We start from the raw sequence: 23,518 nt of genomic DNA on the forward strand, positions 1-23,518 counted from the left end.
CCCATGTTTTAATTGTTTTTAATTATTGTCGAATTTTGAGAAAGTGCCAGTACGCTAGACAGAAAGCACGCAGTTTGTCTTGGAACCAGTGGTAGGATTTACAGAAGGAATGGAGAAAGTCTAATAATTTGGTTAAGTGAAAGTTGCCTATAAAAGTTTCTATTTATTTTTGTTTCTAGTTTCCTTCCCAGGGTTGAAAGAACATGTATCCAACTGAATTAACTTGAGTTATTTGGTGAAGTTGTGGGACTGCAATATATTTACAGACTTGGTTTACCTGTTAGAGGTGAGGGTAACCCAGATCCACTGGACACTGAATCTAGGTTAACCTTCTAGATTTATTCCTCCTGACAAACTAGATCCCTACTTATATAGTTTGGCTTTTGAAAAGAGAATTCCTAAGGCCATGCCTTTCAGCTAGAATTTAACGTGTTTTGTAATCTAGTGCTCTGCATAGTCCATAGACATACCTAAAATTATATCTTTACCCCGTTCCCTCTTCATTCCCCCAAAGCCTTTATTAAACATTTTTTGTTTTGGGTTCATGGGATTCTGTACTCCCCCAATTTGTCTCCTTTGGCAGTTTGATGAAGCCTATAGATCTCTTATTGGAATAATGTTCTAAAGTCTATTTCATAAAATACATAATATCACAAAGGAAGCCAATTTTTGAAACACAGTTACCAAAATATTAAAACAATTTGCAGTATATTTATATATACTCCTTTATATACAGATTATCAAGATCTGGTGACAAATTTAATTGCTATCATAATTTAAAAGTAATGATGAGCAAAAATGATACTTCAAGATATTTGCAACAACCATAAAGTTAATTGAAAACATCTGTGAATTCTATTGATGACAAAGTCCTTGGTACTGATATTGCTGTGGTATATTGCCTCCACTTATATTAGAAGGAAGTGTTAGATTTTCAATTACAGGTTAGTGAAAATAAGGATGTGATTTTTCCCCCCTCTCCATCTGAGTTCATGGCTTAATGGAATCCTATAGCTGTTTATGAGATTTTCTCCCTTTTTACATTTTACCTTTTTTTTAAAAAAAAAATCCTCACCCGAAGATATGTTTTTTATTGATTTTTAGAGAGAAAGAGGGAGGGAAAGAGAAAGAAATATCAATCTTCATGTACACACCCCAGGGATCAAACCCACAATGTAGGTAGGTATGTGCACTTACCAAAAATGGGGCCCACAACCTTGTGGAGTACAGGATGACGCGCCAATGAACTGAGCCACCCAATAAGGGTCCACATTTTACTTTTTTTATTTTTCTTTAATTCTCACCCGAGGATATTTTTCCATTGATTTTTTGGAGAGGGTGGAAGAGAGGGAAAAATAAGAGAGAAATATTTATGTGACAGAGACACACTGATTGGTTGCCTTCTGCAAAAACCTGACAAGGGCCTGGGCTGGGGAGGAGCCTGCAACCAAGATACTTGCTCTTGACCAGAATCAAATGGAACTCGGAACTCGGAACCTGAGGTCCGCAGGCCAATGCTCAAAGTCAAACCGGCTAGAGCCCACATTTAAAATTTTTAATGGTCTCATCTATTACCATGTTCTGTTCATTTTTATTAACCCCCCTGAGCCAAGTTTTAAATGGAGATTAAAGGGTGTGAGAGATATCAGGGAATGCAGACTCAACTCCTGAAAATTGCTGCCTGTCCCTGCCTCCCACCCTTCTCTGACTCCCACACTCCAAGTTCTGCCTCCCCGGCCCAGCCAGCTGTTTGCAAGCAACTCCCCAACCATGAAAACCAGCCCTAGTCACAGGGCCTGGACACTGTTTGTTTCTCTTTGTTTATTTATCTGCAAGACTTACCCACAGCTAGTAGTTTTCTCCTTATGATCCTGAAGCTTGTTGTGTTGGCAAAGTGTTTTGCTTTAGACATCCTGAATCTGGGCAGGCTCTTTGGAATGTGTGAGAATTCAAATGGTTTTCCAGTTCCAACCTTTATAGATCCGAGAATGCAAAATAGAACCACATATTTAAATCTTACCCAAGAAAGCAGAATATTGACTTTGCTATGGGAAATGAGTACTCAAGGAAATAAGCAACATATTGCCAGCATTGTGAAACTAAACAATGAAGTCAATCGTTTTATTAAAGTGGGGACATTTATTCAGCCTCTGCAACATTCTTGTCTCTTCAGTTTCAAATGCCTGGAGACAGGCCGTACAGTGGGACTCTCAGTGGTGAGAACAAGATGTGTTTTCTGCCTTTGGTGACACTGCTGTTTCTAAAGTGCTTTTCCTGCTGTGGGACTCTTGTTGATTTCTGCCCTAGAGGTCAAGGGCAGAGATGTTCTACTTACTTCTCTTGAGGAGTTCCCAGGAGACTGGGAGTGGACTGGATTCTGGCCAGGGTCATTTATTCTTGAAGAAATTAGAAACCAGTGCAATATTGCTCTGCTTATTCAGAAGGAGTTAGAAACAAACCAGTATGTGACAGAGCAAGGAGGTTTATCTCCATATAGACAAACTTTTATTTTTATGGGTCTGTAGAGGTGATAAAAATGAAGGCCAGGAGAGCAGAAAATGGCTGGCATATCAAATGAAAGAGAGAGAGGGAGAAAGACTGATAAAGCAAATGCTAACCAGCAGAAGTTATTTTCACGTAGAGTAAGGATTTTTTTCTCTTATTCTCTCTCACAGTTCTTTATTTTTTTTAAATTAAGAAATTTTAGAATATATAAAGATACAGAAAAGTAGAGTTAATTATATAATAAACATCCATGTAACAACAACCCAGATGAGACAAACATTACAGATAATTGAAGGGAGAGGGAAGCTCTGATGAGCCAATGAAGATGCACAAAACAGAAAAGGTCCGTTAATCATCTTCCTGGCTCAGAGAATGTGAAGCCACCAGCCAGGTAAGAACTGGTGTATCTTCTCTCCTTGCCGCCAATCCCTGCCATTTTGGAGGGAGAAAAACCAGCAGGTTTTAAGTGAGCTAGGAAGACAGGCAGGGATAGCAGAGAGCAGAAGGCCCTATTTCCATTTTCTACTGCAAGCTGCCAGGCCTTGGCTGATGGAGGAAAGTTCCATCACAAAGTGAGCTTGGGAATTTTCATTTTTGCAGGGGATTCTGCATTCTAATTGCTAAACCGAGTCCGTGTTTGTGACTTAAAATGACTGTGGGATTGGCCCATTCTTTAAGAGAGAACAGAGAAGCCGTGGGACTCACAGAGTTTATTTTGTTCAGGAGCAGGGAAGGTGTCTTCCACTGAATAAATATGTTTAAAGGAAACAGGGGGAGTCAAAGCCAAGTTGAGTTTGATTTCCAGGAGCCATGCTTGTTCCACATACCACATGGAAAACATTTAGCCGAATCTAAGATGTCATCGAACTAAGGCAAATTATAATTGTAGATGCTGCCAAGAAAAGAAAGAAAAAAATTACTACCTATGATACATCAAAATTAAGGCAAAAACTTGTGATGAACAAACCACTACATTTAAAATAAAGACAAGGTCAGTATTGCTGATTTTTCCTTTTGCCTCTGGGTTTAGCATGTCTCACAATGGCATTGTCACTGATACTTATTTATACTTTCAATATTTTGTTCATCATGGCTTTTTTTGGCATCAATTTTGGTTTTGAAAAATATTCATTAAATACATTTATCTTGATTTTCAAGGTTTTCTGAAAAAGCCAAATTTTTCATCTCACCTGCCTCACCCAATTCCTCTGGGAGATAGTCTTAGAAAAAAGAAAAAGAAAGAAAGAAAGAAAGAAAGAAAGAAAGAAAGAAAGAAAGAAAGAAAGAAAGAAAGAAAACAAAGAAAAAAATCCCAACTAGATCCTTTTGTTTATTTTCTTGCCCATGTAATTGCAAATGGGAGAAATAGTTTCATAAATTTCCCAAAAAGGGATCTCTTTAAAGTTCTTTTTATAAAAAAATTTTATTGAACTTATTGCGGTGACATTGGATAATATTATTATACAGGTTTCAGGTGTAAAATTCTATAATATATTGTTGTATCATAAATCAGCGAATGAGATACAAGACGCCTTAATGAGCCAATTAATTAGGAGTCATTTATTGTGTGCGGCCCAGAGGGAGGTGTCTCTTCCAAATCTGTGAGCACCACATACAGGAAGTCTCTCATATTTATACTTTTTGAGCCTCTTTGTTTGAAGATATTACCAAGAGCTCTGTGTGAGTTATTGTTACATACAGTTGTAACCTTGAATACATAATGAGTTTGTACTTGGCATAAGAATATGGGAATTATTGCCGAAACGGTTTGGCTCAGTGGATAGAGCGAACTGGGGGGTCCTGGGTTCGATTCCGGTCAAGGGCATGTACCTTGGTTGCGGGCATATCCCCAGTGGGGGGTGTGCAGGAGGCAGCTGGTCGATGTTTCTCTCATCGATGTTTCTAACTCTCTATCTCTCTCCCTCTCTGTAAAAAATCAATAAAATATATTTAAAAAAAAAGAATATGGGAATTATTATCAGTATTAGTCTATTACATTGGATGGCTAGCTTGCAAGGTCAGATAGTTAAGTTTATCTTTTTCCATTATTTGAACTAAAAACGAAGTCATTTTATAGAATAAGAGACTGTCTTAAAGTGACAAAGTTTACAGTGACAGAGATTATAGAACTAGGGACTATCTAACAATAGCAGAGAATTCAAGCAGCAGTTTTATACAAGATGGAGGTTACTATGCTTCAATATCATCTGTATATTGTATTATGTGCTAACCACTCCAAGTCAAGTCTTCTCTATTGATTCTTACCCCCCATTTACCCTCTTCTATCTCCCCCATGCCCCTTTCTTTCTGGTAACCACCATACTACTGCCTGTGTCTATGAGCTTTTTTATTTCTTTGCTTAATCTCTTCACTTTTTTCACCCAGCCCCCCAACCCCCTCCCCTCCGTGAGCTGTCAGTCAGTTCTCTGTATCTATGAGTCTGTTTCTATGTAGTTTGTTTATTTTGTTCATTAGATTCTTCATATATCTATTTGCCTTTCTCTGACTGGCTTATTTCACTTAACATAATACTCTTCAGGTCCATCCATGCTGTCACAAAAGTTAAAATTTCCTTCTTTTATACAGTTGAGTAGTATTCCATTGTGCAAATGGAATACTGTACTCATTATTTATCCACATATCTACTGATAGCTGCTTGAGCTGCTTCCAAATCTTGGTTGTTGTAAATAACACAACAATGAACATAAAAGAGCATTTATTCTTTTTAATCAGTCTTTTGGGTATTTTCTGCTACCTTATCTTCCAAATCACCGATTTGATCCTCTGTTTCATCCACTTTGGTGTTTATTTCTTCTAGTGTATTCTTCATTTCAGGTATTGTATTTTTCATTTCTGAGTGGTTTTGTTTGTTTGTGGTTTCTATGTCCTTTTTTATGCTTGCTATCTCTTTGTTGAGTTCTCACTAAGTTACTTGGGCATTCTTTTAACCATCTTTTTGATTTTCATTTCTGGTAAATTGCTTGCCTCCATTTCATTAACTCTTTTTTTCTGGAGATTTCTACTGTTCCTGCACTTGGATCATGTTTCTTTGTCTCCCCATTTTGCTTCTCTCTTTGTGTTTGTGTCAATGTATAGGTAGATCTGCTATGGCTCCCAGTCTTGGTAATAGGTATCTTATAGGAACCAGTGGCACAGTCTCCTTGATCACCTGATCTGGATGCTCCAGGAAGTTCCCTTATGTGGGTTATGTAGGCTTTCCTGTTGTAATGGAGTCTTGATTGCTATTGGTCTGTTTGTGTGTGGGGTCAATCCTCAGGCTGGCTGACTGTGACTTTAGAACTGTACCTTAGTGTATGAGCTGCTGAGCAGATGCTGAGCATACAAAGCAGGATATGCCTCAGCAGGGTCTGGTGCCTGCCAGGATCTCCCTTTGGATATGCCATGCTGGAGCTAACTAAATCTTGCTCTGATGTTGTCTGAAGCTGACCACTGGGTGTGTTCATTCTGGGACCTCTTGGGAGGGACTCTGGTGCAGGCCAATGCCAGGTGCTGCCTATGACTGGCCCTGGCAACCTGTTTGGAACTACAAAGCAATCCAGTTTGCAGCTGTCTCTGCTGCTGCATGGAAAGGACCAAGCTGTGCACTTAGGCCAGCTCTTACCAATACTGAGCCCAGGGGTGGGTTAGCAAGAGTCTCAAGGCATTCTGAGATCTGCCTTCACCTGCCTTCACCTGCCGGCTACCTGTTAGGCTCAGTCACTGAAAGAACCTCTGGCAGGACTTGAGTTGCATGAAGTAGATTTCAGTGAATCACCAAGTAGGGGTGAGTGGTGTTCACCAGACTGATTCAGGTTCAAACTCTGTGCCAGTGCTGGATCTGAGGCTACTCAGCAAATCAGGGCATACTAAGACTAGCTGCTACCCACTGGGTGTTCACACACCTTTGTGGTGGGGCAGAGTATCAGGGAGGCATTAGGGTGAGGCCAGCAGGATTTATAAAGCTCAAACAGACCAAGATTTTGTTGTGTGAAGGGACAGCTCTGCACTGCTCAGGCATGTGAGGGAAAAATGGCCCCTGTCCTAGAGCCACACAACTCAGACTCTCCCAGATTCTGCCAAAAGCCTCATCTCAGCAGAGTGGGTCTACCAGGAGTTGGGAGGATGGGGTTAGTAGATCTCCTGTTATGGGGAGGTGCTGGTCAAGCTGGGAGGAAGGTGGAAGGGGTTGTCCCCAACCCAGAGCCACACAACTGAGTCTGTCCCAGATTTTGCCCAGACCTTCACAGGGCGGAGCCACCATTAGTCAGGAAGGTGGGGCCCCTGGAAGCTCAGAGAGTGGGACTATCAGATTTCCTCTGAAGGAAAGGCTCCAGTCAGGTTCAAGGGAAAGTGGGGGAATAACCCCCACCACAAAGCCACACAACTCCGTCACTGACACCCTCTGAGTCTGCCCAGACCTCTACACCTTGGCCTGGGCAGCTGACTCCTCAACAGGGTGCAAGCTCTACAGGGAGGGTGGAGCTATTGCATACACACATACACCCTTACTCCCTCCCCCAACCCCATCCCTCTCCTCTCCAGGCTGATGTCCTCCTATGGAAGGGAATGTTCCACCTGAGAAAATGGTGTGGGAGAGGGACTCAGCACAGGTATCCTGGCAGTTCTCTCCCCAAGTTCTCTCCCCAAGCCATAAACTCCAATCTCTCCCCATGTGAGTCTAGTCCTTACCAGTCTCCCTCTGCCAGAGCCTTGGCTACAGACAAGATTTTGTGTTGGCATTTGAAGAGGGCACTTGTACCTCTAGCAGACTCCTGTCTCTCTGAGGCAGACAGAATCCCTGCTGATTTTCACAGCCAGATATGATGTGGGCCTCTCTTCCTGGCTCTGGTGCTCTAGACTTGGGATCCTAACTTGGGGTTGAGACCTTGTAATTCTCAGGAGGAACCTTCGCAGCCGAGATAGCCCTCCAGAATCTCAGCTGCGGCCCGTGAGAGTGGGACCAGCTCTTTTCCTGTTTCCTCCTTTCCTGCTTGTCTCGATGTGGCTTCTTCTGTAAATCATTGGTTATAAGACTTCTCTTTAGCTAGTGTTCAGTTGGTTATTCAGGTTGACTGCTGTGTATTTTAGTTTTAATCCCAGGTTGGTCCTGGGAAGAGGTGAGTGTAACATCCACCTACTCTATGGCTATCTTGAATCTCTGATTTTAAAGTTCTTATTATAAAATAGGAGATGATCTCATCGATACCCCCATATAACACTGAAGAGGGGAGCTCTAATCTTTTTGAGAAGACTCCAATTTACTGTCTGAATGACAAAAGTCCACAATAACCAGCTAGATTGGTGTCTCAATGCTGTTGATATTAAAGTTTGAAGCAAAATTTTTGTATTTCCTCATTCCTGCCATTTAAAGAAATTCCCTCTTGTAAAGCCAAATGAAAGTGTAAAAGGAGGTTTATGATACCTGTGTATAATTATAATACCCGGTATACTGCTCTCTATCATTTTCATCATCTCACTTAATTCTCATAAATATTCCTCATTCAATTCCCAGAACTACCACAGGTGGTAGGCAGAGAAGTTGTTGCCCCATTTTATGCACAAGGCAGCAGTGTCATTTCTCAGACAAGGCTGACCCAACTGAATGGGAAAGAGAACCCTGATATCTCTACCTCAAGGACAGTCAGTCCCCTTCCTGTACAGTGCCGTGTGCCTCTGAACATGTGGAGAGACACTTTCAGTGCCATGTTTGAGGGATTGCAGCTATAATCAGAGCTGGTGAGCAGCTGATCTCCCTGAGGCTATATCCCGTCTCCTAATGCTGTTTCATATTAAACAGGCTTGAGAATGAGTCACTTTGGTTGGCACGAACCAGCAAGTGATTGCTTCAGCCCTGCTTTGAAACTTGAAGTCCTCCCTTTGCCTGGAGGTAGCAAACTCAATGCAGGCCTCAGCCATTAAATTGCAGCCGCTCTTGGGCTGACTTTGTGTTTCACTTATATAATTTCAGGCTTCATTTAGCATTCACCCGTTTCCCCTTTCCACACTTACATGGTTTCGTACAGAGCGCTCTTATGCCAACATCTTTGTTTAGATGATATTGGACTAGAGAAAAAGACACACCCTGTCCAGGGAGCTCTGAGTCAAAAAAGTAAAGGAAGTCTCCATTAGCCTAGGTGGACTGCTGCCTGACACACAGGTGAGCCTTAGTGGCGATAGCATTTTGATCAGTTTGAGGAAGGAATTTGGATTTTCTGCTGCTTCTCACCCAGGACTAAGGAGATGGCTCTTGGTAATTGATTTGGGAGCTAAAAAATAGAAAGAAAGGAAGAAAGAAATCCCCTTCTAAGCTCCATTGGCCTTATTGTTGAGACAGCAGCTGTTTGTCCTGGATAGTACATAGGGCCTAAGTAGGTGAGACAGTGAAAGCAGATAGGAGATAGATTAGAATAAAATAGAAGGACGCACGAGTCAGCAATTTAAATGAAGTCAAAGGGTAGCTGCTTTTGTTTATTTTCCCTAAAAGAGAAAATGGGAAATGGACTGGTGATGGTTTTTGGTGGGATATTAGAATCTAAGTAGTCAGAGTTGAGACAGTTCTGGGTAACAATCACGTTCAGGATGTAATCACAGGAGTGGCTAGTGAAGTGGAGAGGAGGTGGAGGTCCCCTATAACCTTGGCAAGACTTGAAGAAGGGAGTTAGATTGAGGTCCAGTGAATGTGGAACGAGTGACCAAGAGAAAGATAGATAACAAAATGACCACCACAAAGGATAGAGCATTTTATAACTGAATAAAGAGTAAGTGTTTGGATATAGTGATATGGAACCAGAAGAATAAATATGCCCCTTTTTCCAAATAGCCATGAGATGTGTGAAGAACGGGAGAATAAACATCCTCATTCCCAGGAGGGAGCAGGAAAGGCAGAGTCCTTCAACATAGGTCATGTTTCAGTTCAGGCAAGAGGAGACAGAAGCCCAGAAGTGGGATGGTCTTACACCCAGAGAAGGGAGTTTACCAATGGATGAAGAGAGCTCCAAAGGGCCAGCAGGAAGGGTTGGGCTGTGGGGCCAGGAAAACTAAAAGGATGAGCAAAGGGGAGGATAGAGGTGATGGTAACAGAAAAAGACAGCCATGAGAGAGGCTAACATTCAGGGTGGAGGCAAGGCATGCCAGCAGTGGAGAGGTAGCTAAAACAAAATGAAGTAGGATGGAGAGTCTGTCTGGGCCTCTGTCATAAGGGGTTTCTAAGCCCCGGGGGAGAGGGTGCCAGGTGGTGTCTGAGTCTAGGTGCTGCCCACCCTTATGGTCTAATCTGCAATGAGAAGTTTCTTCCCAGGGCTCCAAAGGGATGCACCATGGCTCTAAGACTGTCTTGTGCTTCAGCATGAGCCAGCCTCAGGTAAAGAGAATAGACTTGTTAGACCGGAATCAAAAGGAAGTGAGTTATACATGATCCCAGGCTTTCTGGGGAAGTGCATCTGGGCATGGGTCCTGATAAATTAGCCAAACCTCTCTTCATGTTGGTGTATCCTCAGAGGCCTTGAGTCTCAGCCATAGAGTCCTCAGGTTTAGGAGAGAGAAGGATTCAGCAACCCAAACTCTTTGGCCAACCCAACTTGACCCGGTGACCATAAGATAGAGCTGCTCCCAAGAATCTTAATCATGATGGCAGTGAGTCTTCTCAACACTGCTTCCCATTGCTAGGGTGGGCAGGAAGCCAATTGCTGGAGATTTACATATGAAGCTGGGAACTTGGTCAAAGAGAGAAAAACTGTAAACTCAGGTTGTGGGAAAACTGTGATATTAAATCAAGACAAGAAAAGCAGCAAGATAAATGCAATGCTGAATCAGTTGAGTGGCTGATCTAATCTTTACATAACTCAGATGTCAGTTGGAGTTACCCTGTCCCTTAATATCTGTTAGGATTAAATCAAATCCCATCTGGGCGGGGGAGTACATCCTCCTCAGGTTCCTGCAAGTACCATGGACTAACAATTTTCTTAGTTCCTCCTCCTCTGATTTCCAACTTTGGCTGAGTTCTCCATCCCAAAGTGAATCTAATCATAGGCTCTATCTATCTTTCTCCCTGGTCTCCTCCAAAAGCAGTACACATAGCAGGTAGAAGCATGTTTTAGAACTTCTCCTACTGATGGGAGTTACAGATCAGCACGAGGCAGCGGGTGACATAGAGTTAATATCAAATAAGAAATTTTTTTATTTCTTAAAAAAAATACCCTTTGCCATTTCTGCCATCTATCAGACTCTAGAGTCCATCGTATTGCCTCTCTTTCTCCTCTTTTATACCCCCATCTCTTTCTCTCTTTTTAAAAAAATATATTTTATTGCTTTTTTACAGAGAGGAAGGGAGAGGGATAGAGAGCTAGAAACATCGATGAGAGAGAAACACCGACCAGCTGCCTTCTGCACACCCCCTACTGGGAATGTGCCCGCAACCAATGTACATGCCCTTGACCGGAATCGAACCTGGGACCATTCAGTCTGCAGACCGACGCTCTACCACTGAGCCAAACTGGTTTCAGCCCATCTCCTTCTCTTCTTCATTCTTTCCCCACTCCAAGTCCTTTTTCATTTTTTAAGGAGAGATGTTTCTGGGTTTCTTTGTTAATCCCTGCCCACCCATCCCAGGGCTCGTCCTCGACCCCCACCCAGCTTTTAAATATATTTTCCTAAACAAGATAGTTCATTTTCTAAGACAACTTTGGAGCAAGATGGATAAAAGTCTTTACTTACCTATTTTTATTGCTCCTGTCTCCTAGAGTCTGTAATGGGGCTTAACCTTCAGATTCATTCACTAGTAAGTGGTTTCTGATACAACGGGCAGAGGAGGTGAGGAGTAGAACTAAGTAGACAGCTCTGGGCTTTCCCAGTGTCCTTCCCACCCAGTGCGTGGTTCTTACACGTTCTCAACATTGTGGCTCCCTGAGCAACTTCTCTCATGGAAACTCTCTGCTTCCTCTTGGAAAATGCATCAGTGTGTTCCCTCTCTTTCAGGTAACAGACCGGCCCTCCCTCAGCTCTCTCTCTCAATGCCTAGCTAAGATACCTGCCTCCCTTCCCTCCAGGAGGAGGACAGACACAAAGCAGTTCATTGTTTAGGACTTGACTACTCAGTGTCTCTTCTCACCTAATTAGAAGGAAGTATTTTTCCATTCACTTCATTTTCTTACTGGAATTTGCTAACTGGAGTTGAGTGGCTTTGTTTGCATGTAACAAACATTTGTTCATTAATTAACAGCCTCCAGGCCACGTTGTCCTTATCAGGACTTAATATTTAACTCAGCATTGGCTAAACCTGAAAGAGTTCTAGAAATTCCTGGTAGGTTCTGCTGTGATGGGAAAGGACCTCCAAGGTTGGGTAGCCGCTCTCTTTTTCTCTGCTGGAAGCTATTTTGAAGACTAAGACCCTCCAAGGAGTGTAACCTGAAGTGTTTGGGAATTCTTGACAGAGATCAGGGATGGCTACCACTTTGCAGTGTCTTATAAAGATGAACTGAGACAATTGACCCAGGATGCTAAGAGACAGAAAATAGTCAAAAGAGTTTTCAAAATTATTTTTCCCCCCAACAAGTCCTTTTTATTATCTCTCAAGAAAGCAGTGAGTAATTGCCAGCTATTGTCTCACTGGTTTCTCCATCCTCTGGTATCTGGTTGTAATAGGCAGGATAGTGGCTCCTCTAATTACTCCTGTGCTTGTGCTATATTAACTGGCAAAAGAGATTTTGCCGATGTAATTAAGGTTACTAATTAATTGACCTTAAAATAGGGAAATTATCTGAGTGGGTCCAATGTAATTATGTGAGCTCTTAAAAGCTGAGGGCAGAAGAGGAAAGCAGAACGATGCCAAGCAGAAGGATTCGATAGGCTGTTGCTGGATCTGAGGTAGAGGGGTTGTGTACAAGGACCAGAGAGAGGCCATTCGGAGCCAAGGGCAGCACTCGGCTGACAATCAGCAAGGAAACAGAGACCTCAGTCCTACAACAGCAAGGAACTGAATTCTGCCAAAAACTTGCGTGAGCTTGGAAGTAGATTCTTCCACAGAGCATCCAGAAAGGAATTCAGCCCTATCATCTTGACTTGGGCCTTCTGAGACCCTAAGTAGAGAAGCCAGTTGACCTGCAGAAACTGTGAGGCAATAAATACGTGGTGATAACTCATTGCAGTAACAGAATATGATTACATGGGGTTTCTGTCTTTTGTCCAAAAGGTGAGATTCTCCTTTCTTAGGAGGAGCTGACTAAGCAAGGGTCTTTTCGGCCACGTAATGTGGTCAAACTTGGTCGCAAGTTTGCACTTGAACATAAATTGTGTTCAAAGGTGACCTGGCCTCTTGTTTTACAATCTAGATCTGCACAGTCTACTATGGTAGTCACTAGCCACAGATGGCTTATATTGAGATTTAAATGATCAAAATGAAATAAAATTTAAAATTCAGTTCCTCGGTTGTATTAGCTACGTTGTAAGTGTTGACATTCATATGTGGCTAAATGGCTACAGAATTGGAAAGCACAGGTATAGAACCTTTCCTTTATTGCAGAAAATTCTATTGGATGGTCTGGTCTAGATCAGTGGTTGGCAAACTCATTAGTCAACAGAGCCAAATATCAACAGTACAACAATTAAAATTTCTTTTGAAGCCAAAATTTTTAAACTTAAACTATATAGGTAGGTACATTGTTATTAACTTAATTAGGGTATTCCTAAGCTGGCCTTTGCTGAAAACTCAAGGGGCCAAACTCGCGAGCCGCCGTTTGCCGACCACTGGTCTACATGTTAACAGTGATGACATTCAATTACAATTGTTCTTTTTCTCCTTTGGGGCACTGAGAGGTAGGATTCCTCTACTCTGTAGTATAATTATTTCAAAACAGAATGCGTATAAATTTCCTCCAACTGAAGCAAGAAATGTATGACTTTCGTGGAGATTTTCATGTCCCTCCTTTATTCCCTTATCACTTGCATTAAAATTTCCGCCCTGGACTTGCAGTAGAACACTCTAGACTTGCAGTAGAACACTCTAGAAATACCAGAAACAGTGTATCAGGCCTCACTCTCTCCCCTCACCCCTCACCCCCGCCAGTGTAAGAGGGGTTACTGTATAGTAAATGGCCAAGAAGTCCCAGGGCCTGGATTGCAGCATTTTTTTCAAGGGTTTCCTCTAACTGTAAGACAAATGTAGCTGCTGAGGCAGAACATTAAGTTAACTCCCTGAAGCAAACAAACCCCAACAGACCATAGCTGTTAGACTTGCCTCCCTGTGTTGGTTTCCAATGCCCAAAGGTGACACTAACCATTAGAGGAAAAAGGCTTGTTCTCTCAGGAGATCTAACCTTATAATCAGACTTCTGCCTCAGGCCCAACTAACACAAGTGAGTGAGAATTAAGATTCCCTGGCCAGCCCTAAAGAGTTTGGCTCAGTGGATAGAGCATCGGCCTAGGGACTCAGGGTCCCAGGTTCAATTCCATTCAAGGGCATGTATCTTGGTTGCAGGCACATACCCAGTAGGAGGTGTGCAGGAGGCAATTGATTGATGTTTCTCTCTCATCGATGTTTCTAACTCTGTCCCTCTCCATTCCTCTCTGTAAAAAAATCAATAAAATATATTTAAAATAACTTAAAAAAGAAAAGAAGCTTATAGGGGGTTCCATACAGTTCCATGACTTAAAACTCCTTCCATGTGTTGCCAAATACCCTGTCTGGATCTCTCCTCTGAAGTACAGACCCTTATATATATAACTAGAAGCCCGGTGCAGAAATTCGTGCACAAGTGAGGTCCCTAGGCCTGGCTGGGGATGGAAGCATGAACATCTGGTGTGAAAGTGCAGGTCCCAGTTGACCTCTGGGCCCTGGGAAGCATCTGGACCATTGGGTCCCCACACATCCCCCTCCGCCTGAGTCATTGCCTCCCCCACCCCCCAGGGTCCCTCAGGACCTGGGAGCTGGGCAGTGGCCCTACCCCCTGCCACTGCCACTAGCTGTTGTCTGCAGGATCTGCAGGGTGATTGATGGGGCAATCGGGCCCCGCTTGCACCTGCCTTGACCTGGTGCTGCCCGCTCACCTGCTTCACCATCTCTTGGTTCTGCTCCTGTCGGGGCCCATTGGGGCAGCAGAACCTCCATTGCCACTTGCTGCCAGCACTGTGTCACCGTCACCCACCATGTTCCATGCCACCTCCCTCATGGTCAGCACATGTCATAGCGAGCAGTCCAACTCCTGGTTGAACTCCTGGTAAAGGGGACAATTTGCATATTAGGCTTTTATGATATAGGACTGCCTACTTGATATCACCACTGGATATCCAATAATAGACATCTTAAACTTGATATGTTAAAAAATTAACTGTTGATTTTCAGACCCAAACTTTCCAAACTGCTCTCTCCCATAATTGTGCATGACTCAATAAATGGAACTCCATTCTTCCATGGCTCATGCTAAAAATATTGGTTTTACCTTAATCTTTCTTTTTTCTTTTACAAACATCATCTGCTCTATCAGAAAGCAAAGGGAGATCAAGAATCTGAAAAGGCTATTTCATCCAGGCCAGAAAAAAGTCCTGTGTCATCTAGTGATCAGAAGTATTACGTAACCTAGGTGTATCCACCCTCTAGCAAATTTATTTGTAGCATTTATCATGTTCCCGGCAATGTTCTAGGTCAGTGGTCAGCAAACTTATTAATCATCAGAGCCAAATATCAACAGTACAACGATTGAAATTTCTTTTGAGAGCCAAATTTTTTAAAATTAAACATCTTCTAACACCACTTCTTCAAAATAGACTCGCCCAGGCTGTGGTATTTTGTGGAAGAGCCACACTCAAGGGGCCAAAGAGCCGCATGTGGCTCGCGAGCCGCAGTTTGCCGACCATGGTTCTAGGTGTCAAGGATATAGCAATAAGCAAAAATAGGCAAAATGTAATGGAGATTACTTTCTGCTGGGAGGAGACAGAAAACTTGTCAGATGATTGAAGAAAAATACTTTCAGGAAAGGGGACAGAAAGTGATGGAAGGAGGCTGCTTTAGATCAGGTGGTTATGAAAGCTTCTATGAGAAGTGACATTTTAAATGTAGACATTTAAGCATTAAGCAGACTCAGCCATGCAGATAACTGGGAATAAATCATTCCAGCAGGAGGGGGTTGTGCAGAGTTTGCGAGGCAAAAGCATTCTTGGGATGTCCCAGGAGCAGGGTGAAAAAGTCTGTGGTGAGAGTGGAATGAGTGAGGTGGACAGTGGCATGAAATGAGATCATTGAGAGAGCTAGGGTGAGATCATGTAGGCTTTGTAGCCCAAGAAAGGGATTTTGGATTTTATTCTAACAGGCAGGAAGCCAACGGAGGGTTTTGAGCAGAGGTCCATCATGCTCTGACTTAGATTTTAATAGGATCAGCCTGAAATCTTGGTGAAGGATGGGACTGTAGTAGGGAGAGAGCGGAAACGGGAAGACCAGGGGCCGATGCCATCAGTTCAGGTGCAGAAAGATGGCGTTTGAATTCGATGGTGACTGTGAAGGTGGCAGGAAGTACTGGATTTAGAATTCACTTTGGAAGAAGAGCTGACAGGTTTGCTGAGCACATTGTGGGTGCACAATTTACAAATGAATGGATACACCGAGTGTTGTTGGGTGAGGCAGAACTTTTCCCTGGACTGAATGAAACATCCCTGTTATTGACTCTCCCCTCTCTGCCCCCCTCTCTTTCCTTGCTCATTTGTGCCATCTGATGACTAATACTTTGTTCCATGTCCCCTCACTGTCGGGAGGAGTGTTCCTGAACATGGAACACTAGGACATTGTCACTGGAAAATATCCACAACTCCAGTCAAATTGGTTTCTGGATTATTTGTAATTCTCCTGCCAGTTTTCCTTCATCTGACCATCGCTCTTTGTGCTGATAAAGTTGAGCTCCAAATCTGAAAACTTGAGGCACAAACTCTGGGACATGGTGGTCCCACATCGTCCTTTCACACTGTCCAGCCCATTCTGGGCCATTAAATAGACTCTTCTTATTACATGCATCTTATTACTCTTCAAACTCATATTGTAAAATTTCTAACATGGAGAATGAATATCATGGGATAGAAACCCAGTTCTCACTGTCAGAAGATTTATAGAGTTCTTCTTTACTTTGAAGTCCCTTTCTTCAATTCCAAGGGCGGCAACAATGCTTCCCAGGGCCTGGACAGGGATGAGGCAAGGGAGTTGCCTAGGGTGCAATATTTAAGAAAGCACTCGCATTCAGGGCCTTGTAAGTACAGGGCGAGAACCTGAGAACACGGGCCTCCTGATACGTTGTGCTCTGGGCACCATGATTGCCTCACCCTAGTCCTGGCCTTGCTGCCTATAGAGAAGTGTTTTGGTTTATTAACCGGGCAGCTGGAGCAGTAAGAGCAGGACCAGCTCCCCACTGTTTGGCCATGACTGTGCAACAGAAAGTTGCTTTCAGAGAAAGCAAATGGCATGGAGAGGAGCCATGTTCGGGAAGCTCTGCCAATCTGGAAATGAAAACCAGTGGGAAAATGGAGATGAACATTCTGGAGTTTTGCTTCATAATCAACTCAACAAGCCATAGCATTCTGTTTGTTGAGGACTAACTGGGCCTATTGATCACATCAATAGCATTTCTATCTTGTTTGCAACTCCTCAGATACAGCATTTAGAAAATGTATATTCTCTATGATGTGTCTTTTTTTTTAATTTTTTTTTTTTTTACATATTACAAACATTAAGAGAACAAATAATGGCTGCAATATAAATGGTTTGGACATTCAGTTAAGAGCTTATTTTTTTTTAAACCATTTAAAAAATATTTTATTGATTTTTCACAGAGAGGAATAGAGAGCTAGAAACATCTATAAGAGAGAAACATCGACCAGCTGCTTCCTGCACACCCCCTACCAGGGATGTGCCTGCAACCAATGTGCATGCCCTTGACTGGAATTGAACCCGGGACCCTTCAGTCTGCAGACCGATGCTCTACCACTGAGCCAAACCGATGTCAGCTAAGGGCTTATTTTTAAGGCTGGGTTTACAAATCCCATTTTCAAAATGAGTCCAAATTGACTGAGTGATTCTAAATGAGGTCTTTAGTTTTTACCCTTAACTGCTGATAATGCCACTATTAATTTTAATTATTTAGAGGCAACATTAATTCATGTGAAACGAGAACTGCAAGAAAGTCAGAAAGGAATAAATTACTTGCTGCAAAACGGAATGACATTTTGACTGGCACAGAGATTTTTTTCTTTCACACACTTTGTGCTTTGACATTTCACTTGGCACAAACATTTCACAAATTCTTGACCTAATCTGACATACTGTTGTTTAGCAATTGCTGACATGACATGTTTTAACCTCAAGCTCTCTGGACTCCAAATGTTACCTTTAACTGTCAATCAGGGATGAATGACCTCCAAAACACAGTTGAGGCAAGAGTCTATGTACCTAGGAAGTTAAGTGTATTTGCCTAAAATGAAAAAAGAACAGCTGGGAGTAGGAGTTGGGGCAGGAGTAGGAGAGGAGTATCATTCAGGGCAATTCAAGAGATAGCAACCCCAAACGTAGAATTCCTAGAACGAAAACTAAGAAGACATACCGTGTTTCCCCGAAAATAAGACATCCCCTGAAAATAAGACCTAGCACAACTTTGGGATAAAAAATTAATATAAGACACTGTCTTATTTTCGGGGAAACAGGGTAGCTGGGACACATATGACAGGATATATAAAACTTAGGGATAGAAGAGATGTAAATAATTTACATCTTTCTAAAGAAATATGTTTTCTTTCTGAAAGGGAAAACTGTATTGTATAAAAATGTCACTTCCCTAATTGTTTTTTTACTTACAACTTGACTGTGACTAGGCCTCATTGCCTGTGGGTATTAGGAAGAGGTCACATTCACATGAATACCCAGATTTTGCCAGCTCATTAGCTTGTATTGACATCTGCCTCTTCGCTCAAGATTAAGCCAACTCACAATGTTCTGCTCTGATCTTCTTTATTTAGGGCTACATCAGTTAGAAATGCTTTCAGCTGCAAGAAATAAAACAACAGAGGTTTAAACAACAAAGACATTTAATTGTCTCCATCGTTAGTCACAAGGCGGGCAATTCCAGGGGTGATGCATTGGCTTATTCACAGAATCAAAGACCAAGGCTCTTTCTATGTTTCCACTCTTGCAAACCTGAGAAACCTGCTTTTGTCCTCAGGCTGTTTCCTTGTGGATGCAAGTTGGAAAAAAGACAGCTCCAACCAATATTTTTACATAACCCTGTTGGAAGTAGGAAGAAGGGGCAGAACTATCTGCAGATTACTTCTTCCTCCTGCACACCCCCTACTGGGGATGTGCCGGCAACCAAGGTACATGCCCTTGACTGGAATTGAACCTGGGACCCTTGAGTCCGCAGGCCTGACTCTCTATCCACTCAGCCAAACCAGTTAGGGCAGACTACTTTTTATGTCTCATTGGCTAAAGCTGGGTCACATTGCCCACCTCCAGGCCAATCATTGGCCCAGCGGAACTGCAGCTGCCAGAATGGGCTTTGATGAGATTTGATTCATCCAGGTGCTAGAACCATGGCTGCCAGACAAAACTGTACTACTGTTAGCTATGGGAAGGCAACCAACAGCATTTGCCCAAAGATGTAATACCCACAGGCATTTGAGAGAGGCCTCTCACAAAACCACTACTATGCTGGCTGCTCCAGACTCTTCTTTGGTCTGCAGGGCATAGACCCTTTTCCTGGTGGTTGCTCCTCAAAGTGTCAAATCTGCTTGGCTGTCTGCAGCAAAGAGGGACAGAGTGACCTCCTGTGCAGTGTGCACTGTGTTGCCTGGATCCCACAGCAACACTCCTTGTGACCAGTCTGCTACAGGTGCTCACAGAAACAGCTTCTGCAGCTCCTGTCCTGGTCCCCCTTCCACCGTGACTTTGTAGCAGACCCTACAGGTGGGTTCACTCAACGTCCACTCTCTTTTCCCTTCTCCCACCTCCGTTCTAGAGGATGAAAGAAATATACCATTTCAAAGCCTCCTTTGTAGGGGAGGGTAGTCATATGTTTGACAGTTTTGGGTAATGTTATTTTTTAAAAATTTCTTTATTGATTAAGGTATCACATATTTGTCCTCATCCCCCCAGTCCCATCTCTCCATCCCTCCCCACGCATATCCCCATCCCCCTGTTGTCCTTGACCACTGGTTAGGCTCATATGTATGCACACAAGTCCTTTGGTTGATCTCTCCCCTTTATTCCCACCCTCCCCTAGGCTAATGTTATTTAGGTGGATGTTTGCTAGGGGTTTCTGGAAAAACTTTTGCTTTCCTGGTAAAGGCCTTGTCTTCAGCTTGAATCACTGTACTACTTAAGTTTACCATAATCTAGTCAAAGTATTAATAAGATTTTTAAGGGGAAAGATAGCAAAATTATTCTAAAGTTTAGCTGGAAGAGTACACAGGTGAGAATAGCTAGGATATTAGTTTTACTTGGGCAGGGATTATATAAAAGTAATTTCCTTTTTATTTCTTCCAATGCTATTATGCTTTGAAAAGACTTCCTAATTTCAAAATCTATTAAATATTTATCTTATTTTTTCTGGTTTTATTTTTTCTATTACAAAAACTATGTATCAGAAATCACCGTAAGTGTCAGATGGGTACCACTTCATAAGTTATATAAATGTCTAATCACTATCTTGTACACCTGAAACTAATATAATATTGTATGTCAAGTGTAATTGAAAAAAATTCTAAAAATCACCACAAGCAAACTTATGAGGCAAGCAACAAATTGGGAAAATATCACAGTTACAGTATAGTGACACTAGAGATCTGGTGCATGGATTCATGCATGGGTGAGGGTCCCTCAGCCTAGCCTGCACCCTCTCACAATCCCCGACCCCTTGGGAGATGTTGGACTGCTGGGTTTTGGGGATCGGGCTGAAACCTGGCAGTCTGACATCCCCCCTAGAGTTTTAGCAGACCTCCAGCCAGGGCTGGGTGCAGCTCTGCTGCTGCTCATGCAGGGCCTGCTGCTGCAGAAGTGAGAGAGGCTCCCCGCCGCCACAGCTGTGCTTGCCAGCCATAAGCCTGACTTCTAGCTAAGCAGCGCTCCACTGTGGGAGTGCACTGACCACCAGGGGGCAGCTCCTGGGTGGTCAGTGTGTGTCATAGTGACCAGTCAACTGGCCGTTCTGGTTGTTCAGTCATAACAGTTGCTTAGGCTTTTATATATATAGATAGGAACATGCTATTGGAGGTAGAGGTGAGAGCCATGTTACTAGAGTATGAGTTCTGCTTTATACCACAGGCTGGTGATATTTTTCTCTGTATACTGTTATTGTTATTTATCTCTATTTTATCAATGAAGAAATTAAGAAGTTAGGTAATGCCCAAATGGGATGGACTGAAATTCAAATCCAGGTGTTTCTGAGGATAAAAAGCCGAAGTCTGTGCTCTTTCTCCTATGTCCCATTGCTGATGAAATCTTAACAGAGAAAGGTTAGTCTTCCAAGTGACTTAGAACTAATTAAAGGACTTGGGCACAAGAGGATGTTTTAAAAGATATGGATATAAAGGGGAAAGATGAAAATGAAAGTTTTCTATATGCATGTCCAAATTGGGTCTGGGATCCTTGGGAATGGGCAACTAGGATGGATGGACCTCAAATCCGTGTTGCCTGAATTCTTAGTCACACAGTGAAGGCAGTGTATCATGGAACGTGCACAGACCTTTTATAGCCAATAGATCTTTGTTGATCCCCTTTTATCACTTACTAACCACATGTCAAAATGAGGATAAAACTGAATCCTTAAGTAATCCAACCAAAGCCTCCATCACATTGCAATTTTCTCTCCTCCAAGATACTGAGGTGGAACTCTTGCTCCCTGTGTTCTGATTCCGGCCAGGTTGCACTCCCAGACAGCAGTGGGGTAGTTCCAGAACTACATTTAAAGGTGTAGGTGTAGCAGTGAAACTAGTTGCCAACAAGAACCCAATAAGCACAGCTTTATTTTGACTGCAAGTATCCACCCATATTTCATGCATCAAATATTCCACACTATTTTCCTTGGCTTGACATTGCATTAAGATTCTCTCATCCAGAGAATACTATTTTTAATAGGTGTATTATATTTAAACAGGAGTGGCCATTGTGTGTTGACAAAGTTGTGTTGTCTGTGTCCATGGAGTTTTTTATTTTTTATTTTTTTGCTCAATCACCCCCTCTCAGCCCCATTCCCCTGCAGTTGTCAGCCAAAAGTTAAATCTAATGAAATGAAAATGATTATGCTCACAATGGACAACTTCTGTCTGTTCTATTCAAATGGCTGAATAATAAAATCCATGATGGAATAGTTCCATTTAAAACTAATGTTGCTCGATTTATGTTTATGGCCAGCTTTTCAAAATCTTAACTTCAATCACTTTCTTTCTCAACATAATTATAGCCATAAATGGTTTGAATTGATTAGATTTAAAAAGAAAAAAATTCAATTTATGAAAGGTTACAAAGCACAATAAGATGTAGCAAATTTTTATTTATACATACAGATCAGATAGCACATGGGAATTGGCTTACATTGTTTGTAAAGAAATTCTTAATGCAAGTAATATGATAAAACAGCAGCTTATCAAATTGATCAATACATAGAACTGAAGATTTTCAGAATACTTTTTTTCGTAAGTAAAAGTGACTGATATGAGAATTTACATTATTTATCCTCTGATATTTAATAATGAGCAAGAATACTCAATTAAAAATTGTCACATTCTTTTCTTCATTTAATGTATTTAATTTTTATTTTACAATTGCTCTGAGCTGTTGCTTTGATGTGTGTAAAAGCTGGAATTTTGCCACAAACCTTGAAATTAATTTAGAAACAATGTGATGTCCAATTTTTCAGTAAATAATTAAAAAACAAGCAGGTAAAACTAATCACGGTGAACATATTTAAAGAGTATGTGTGGATGAAAAACATATTCTTGCTTTTGTGAAAAACATTTTTTTCACAAATGATTCTTAAATGTTTGAAATACTGTACTTATATAAGACAATTTCTGGTACATGTAGATGCTTAGAAATGTTTGTTGAGCCGGGCTTTGAGAACACCCAGGTAAGCCCAGACAGTGCCATCTGCTCTACCCAGCCCCCAGGGACTGGATGCTGGGTGGCTCATCCATTTCCCCATTCACCTTTCCCAACAGGCCCACTTGAATTTAGGTACCCACCTCTTCTTTCCCACTTCCCCATAACCTACTGCTCAAGGGAAGCTGACCCTCCTTCAGCTTGGGGACTGAAGGGTCCCGGGTTCGATTCTGGTCAAAGGCATGTACCTTGGTTGCGGGCATATCCCCGGTGGGGGGGTGTGCAAGAGGCAGCTGATCGATGACTCTCTCATCGATGTTTCTAACTCTCTATCTCTCTCCCTTCCTCTCTGTACAAAATCAATAAAATATATTAAAAAAAGAAAAAAAGAAAAAAAAGAAATGTTTGTTGAATAAGTAATTAACATACTTTGCCAAACAAATATGTGTACATCACTATGTCAGAGACTCATTCTTCAAAAATTATGGAATCTTTGGCTGAAACCAGTTTGGCTCAGTGGATAGAGCCTCGGCCTGAGGACTAGAGGGTCCCAGGTTCGATTCCGGTGAAGGGCATGTACCTTGGTTGCAGGCACATTCCCAGTAGGGGGTGTGCAGGAGGTGGCTGGTTGATGATTCTCTCTCATCGATGTTTCTTGCTCTCTGTCCCTCTCTCTTCCTCTCTGTAAAAAAAAAATCAATAAAAAATATATAAAAATTATGGGATCTTTAAACATTAAAAAAATTATTCTAATGATGTGCAGTATTTACTGGAGAGGTTAAGGCACACATTTTTCAGACAAATGTCACCTCACATCTGTTTTGTATGTTGCACAGCATGTATGCTACACAGTATTAACTACCTTAACCAGACCTCCTCCCTTTTCTGCACCTGTGAACTTAAACTCAAATATTATTAGAAAGGTCCCATCTTTCCCCTAGGGAAGCCACAGTTCTC

The 23,518-nt window shown here is 42.1% G+C and overlaps 1 long non-coding RNA gene across 1 annotated transcript; it reads right to left on the reverse strand.

Annotated features, from left to right (window-relative positions):
• LOC311631603 lies at positions 1-15,070 on the reverse strand. Its single transcript, XR_014796607.1, has 3 exons — positions 14,937-15,070; positions 14,545-14,711; positions 1-3,397 (listed from the first exon to the last, which is right to left on the reverse strand). It is a non-coding gene; the product is annotated as an uncharacterized lncRNA (long non-coding RNA).
• Positions 15,071-23,518: the final 8,448 nt, after the last annotated feature.

This window comes from Pipistrellus hanaki (genome assembly GCF_964339955.1).
Source record: "Pipistrellus hanaki genome assembly, chromosome: 13".
NCBI classification, from domain to species: Eukaryota; Metazoa; Chordata; class Mammalia; order Chiroptera; family Vespertilionidae; genus Pipistrellus; species Pipistrellus hanaki.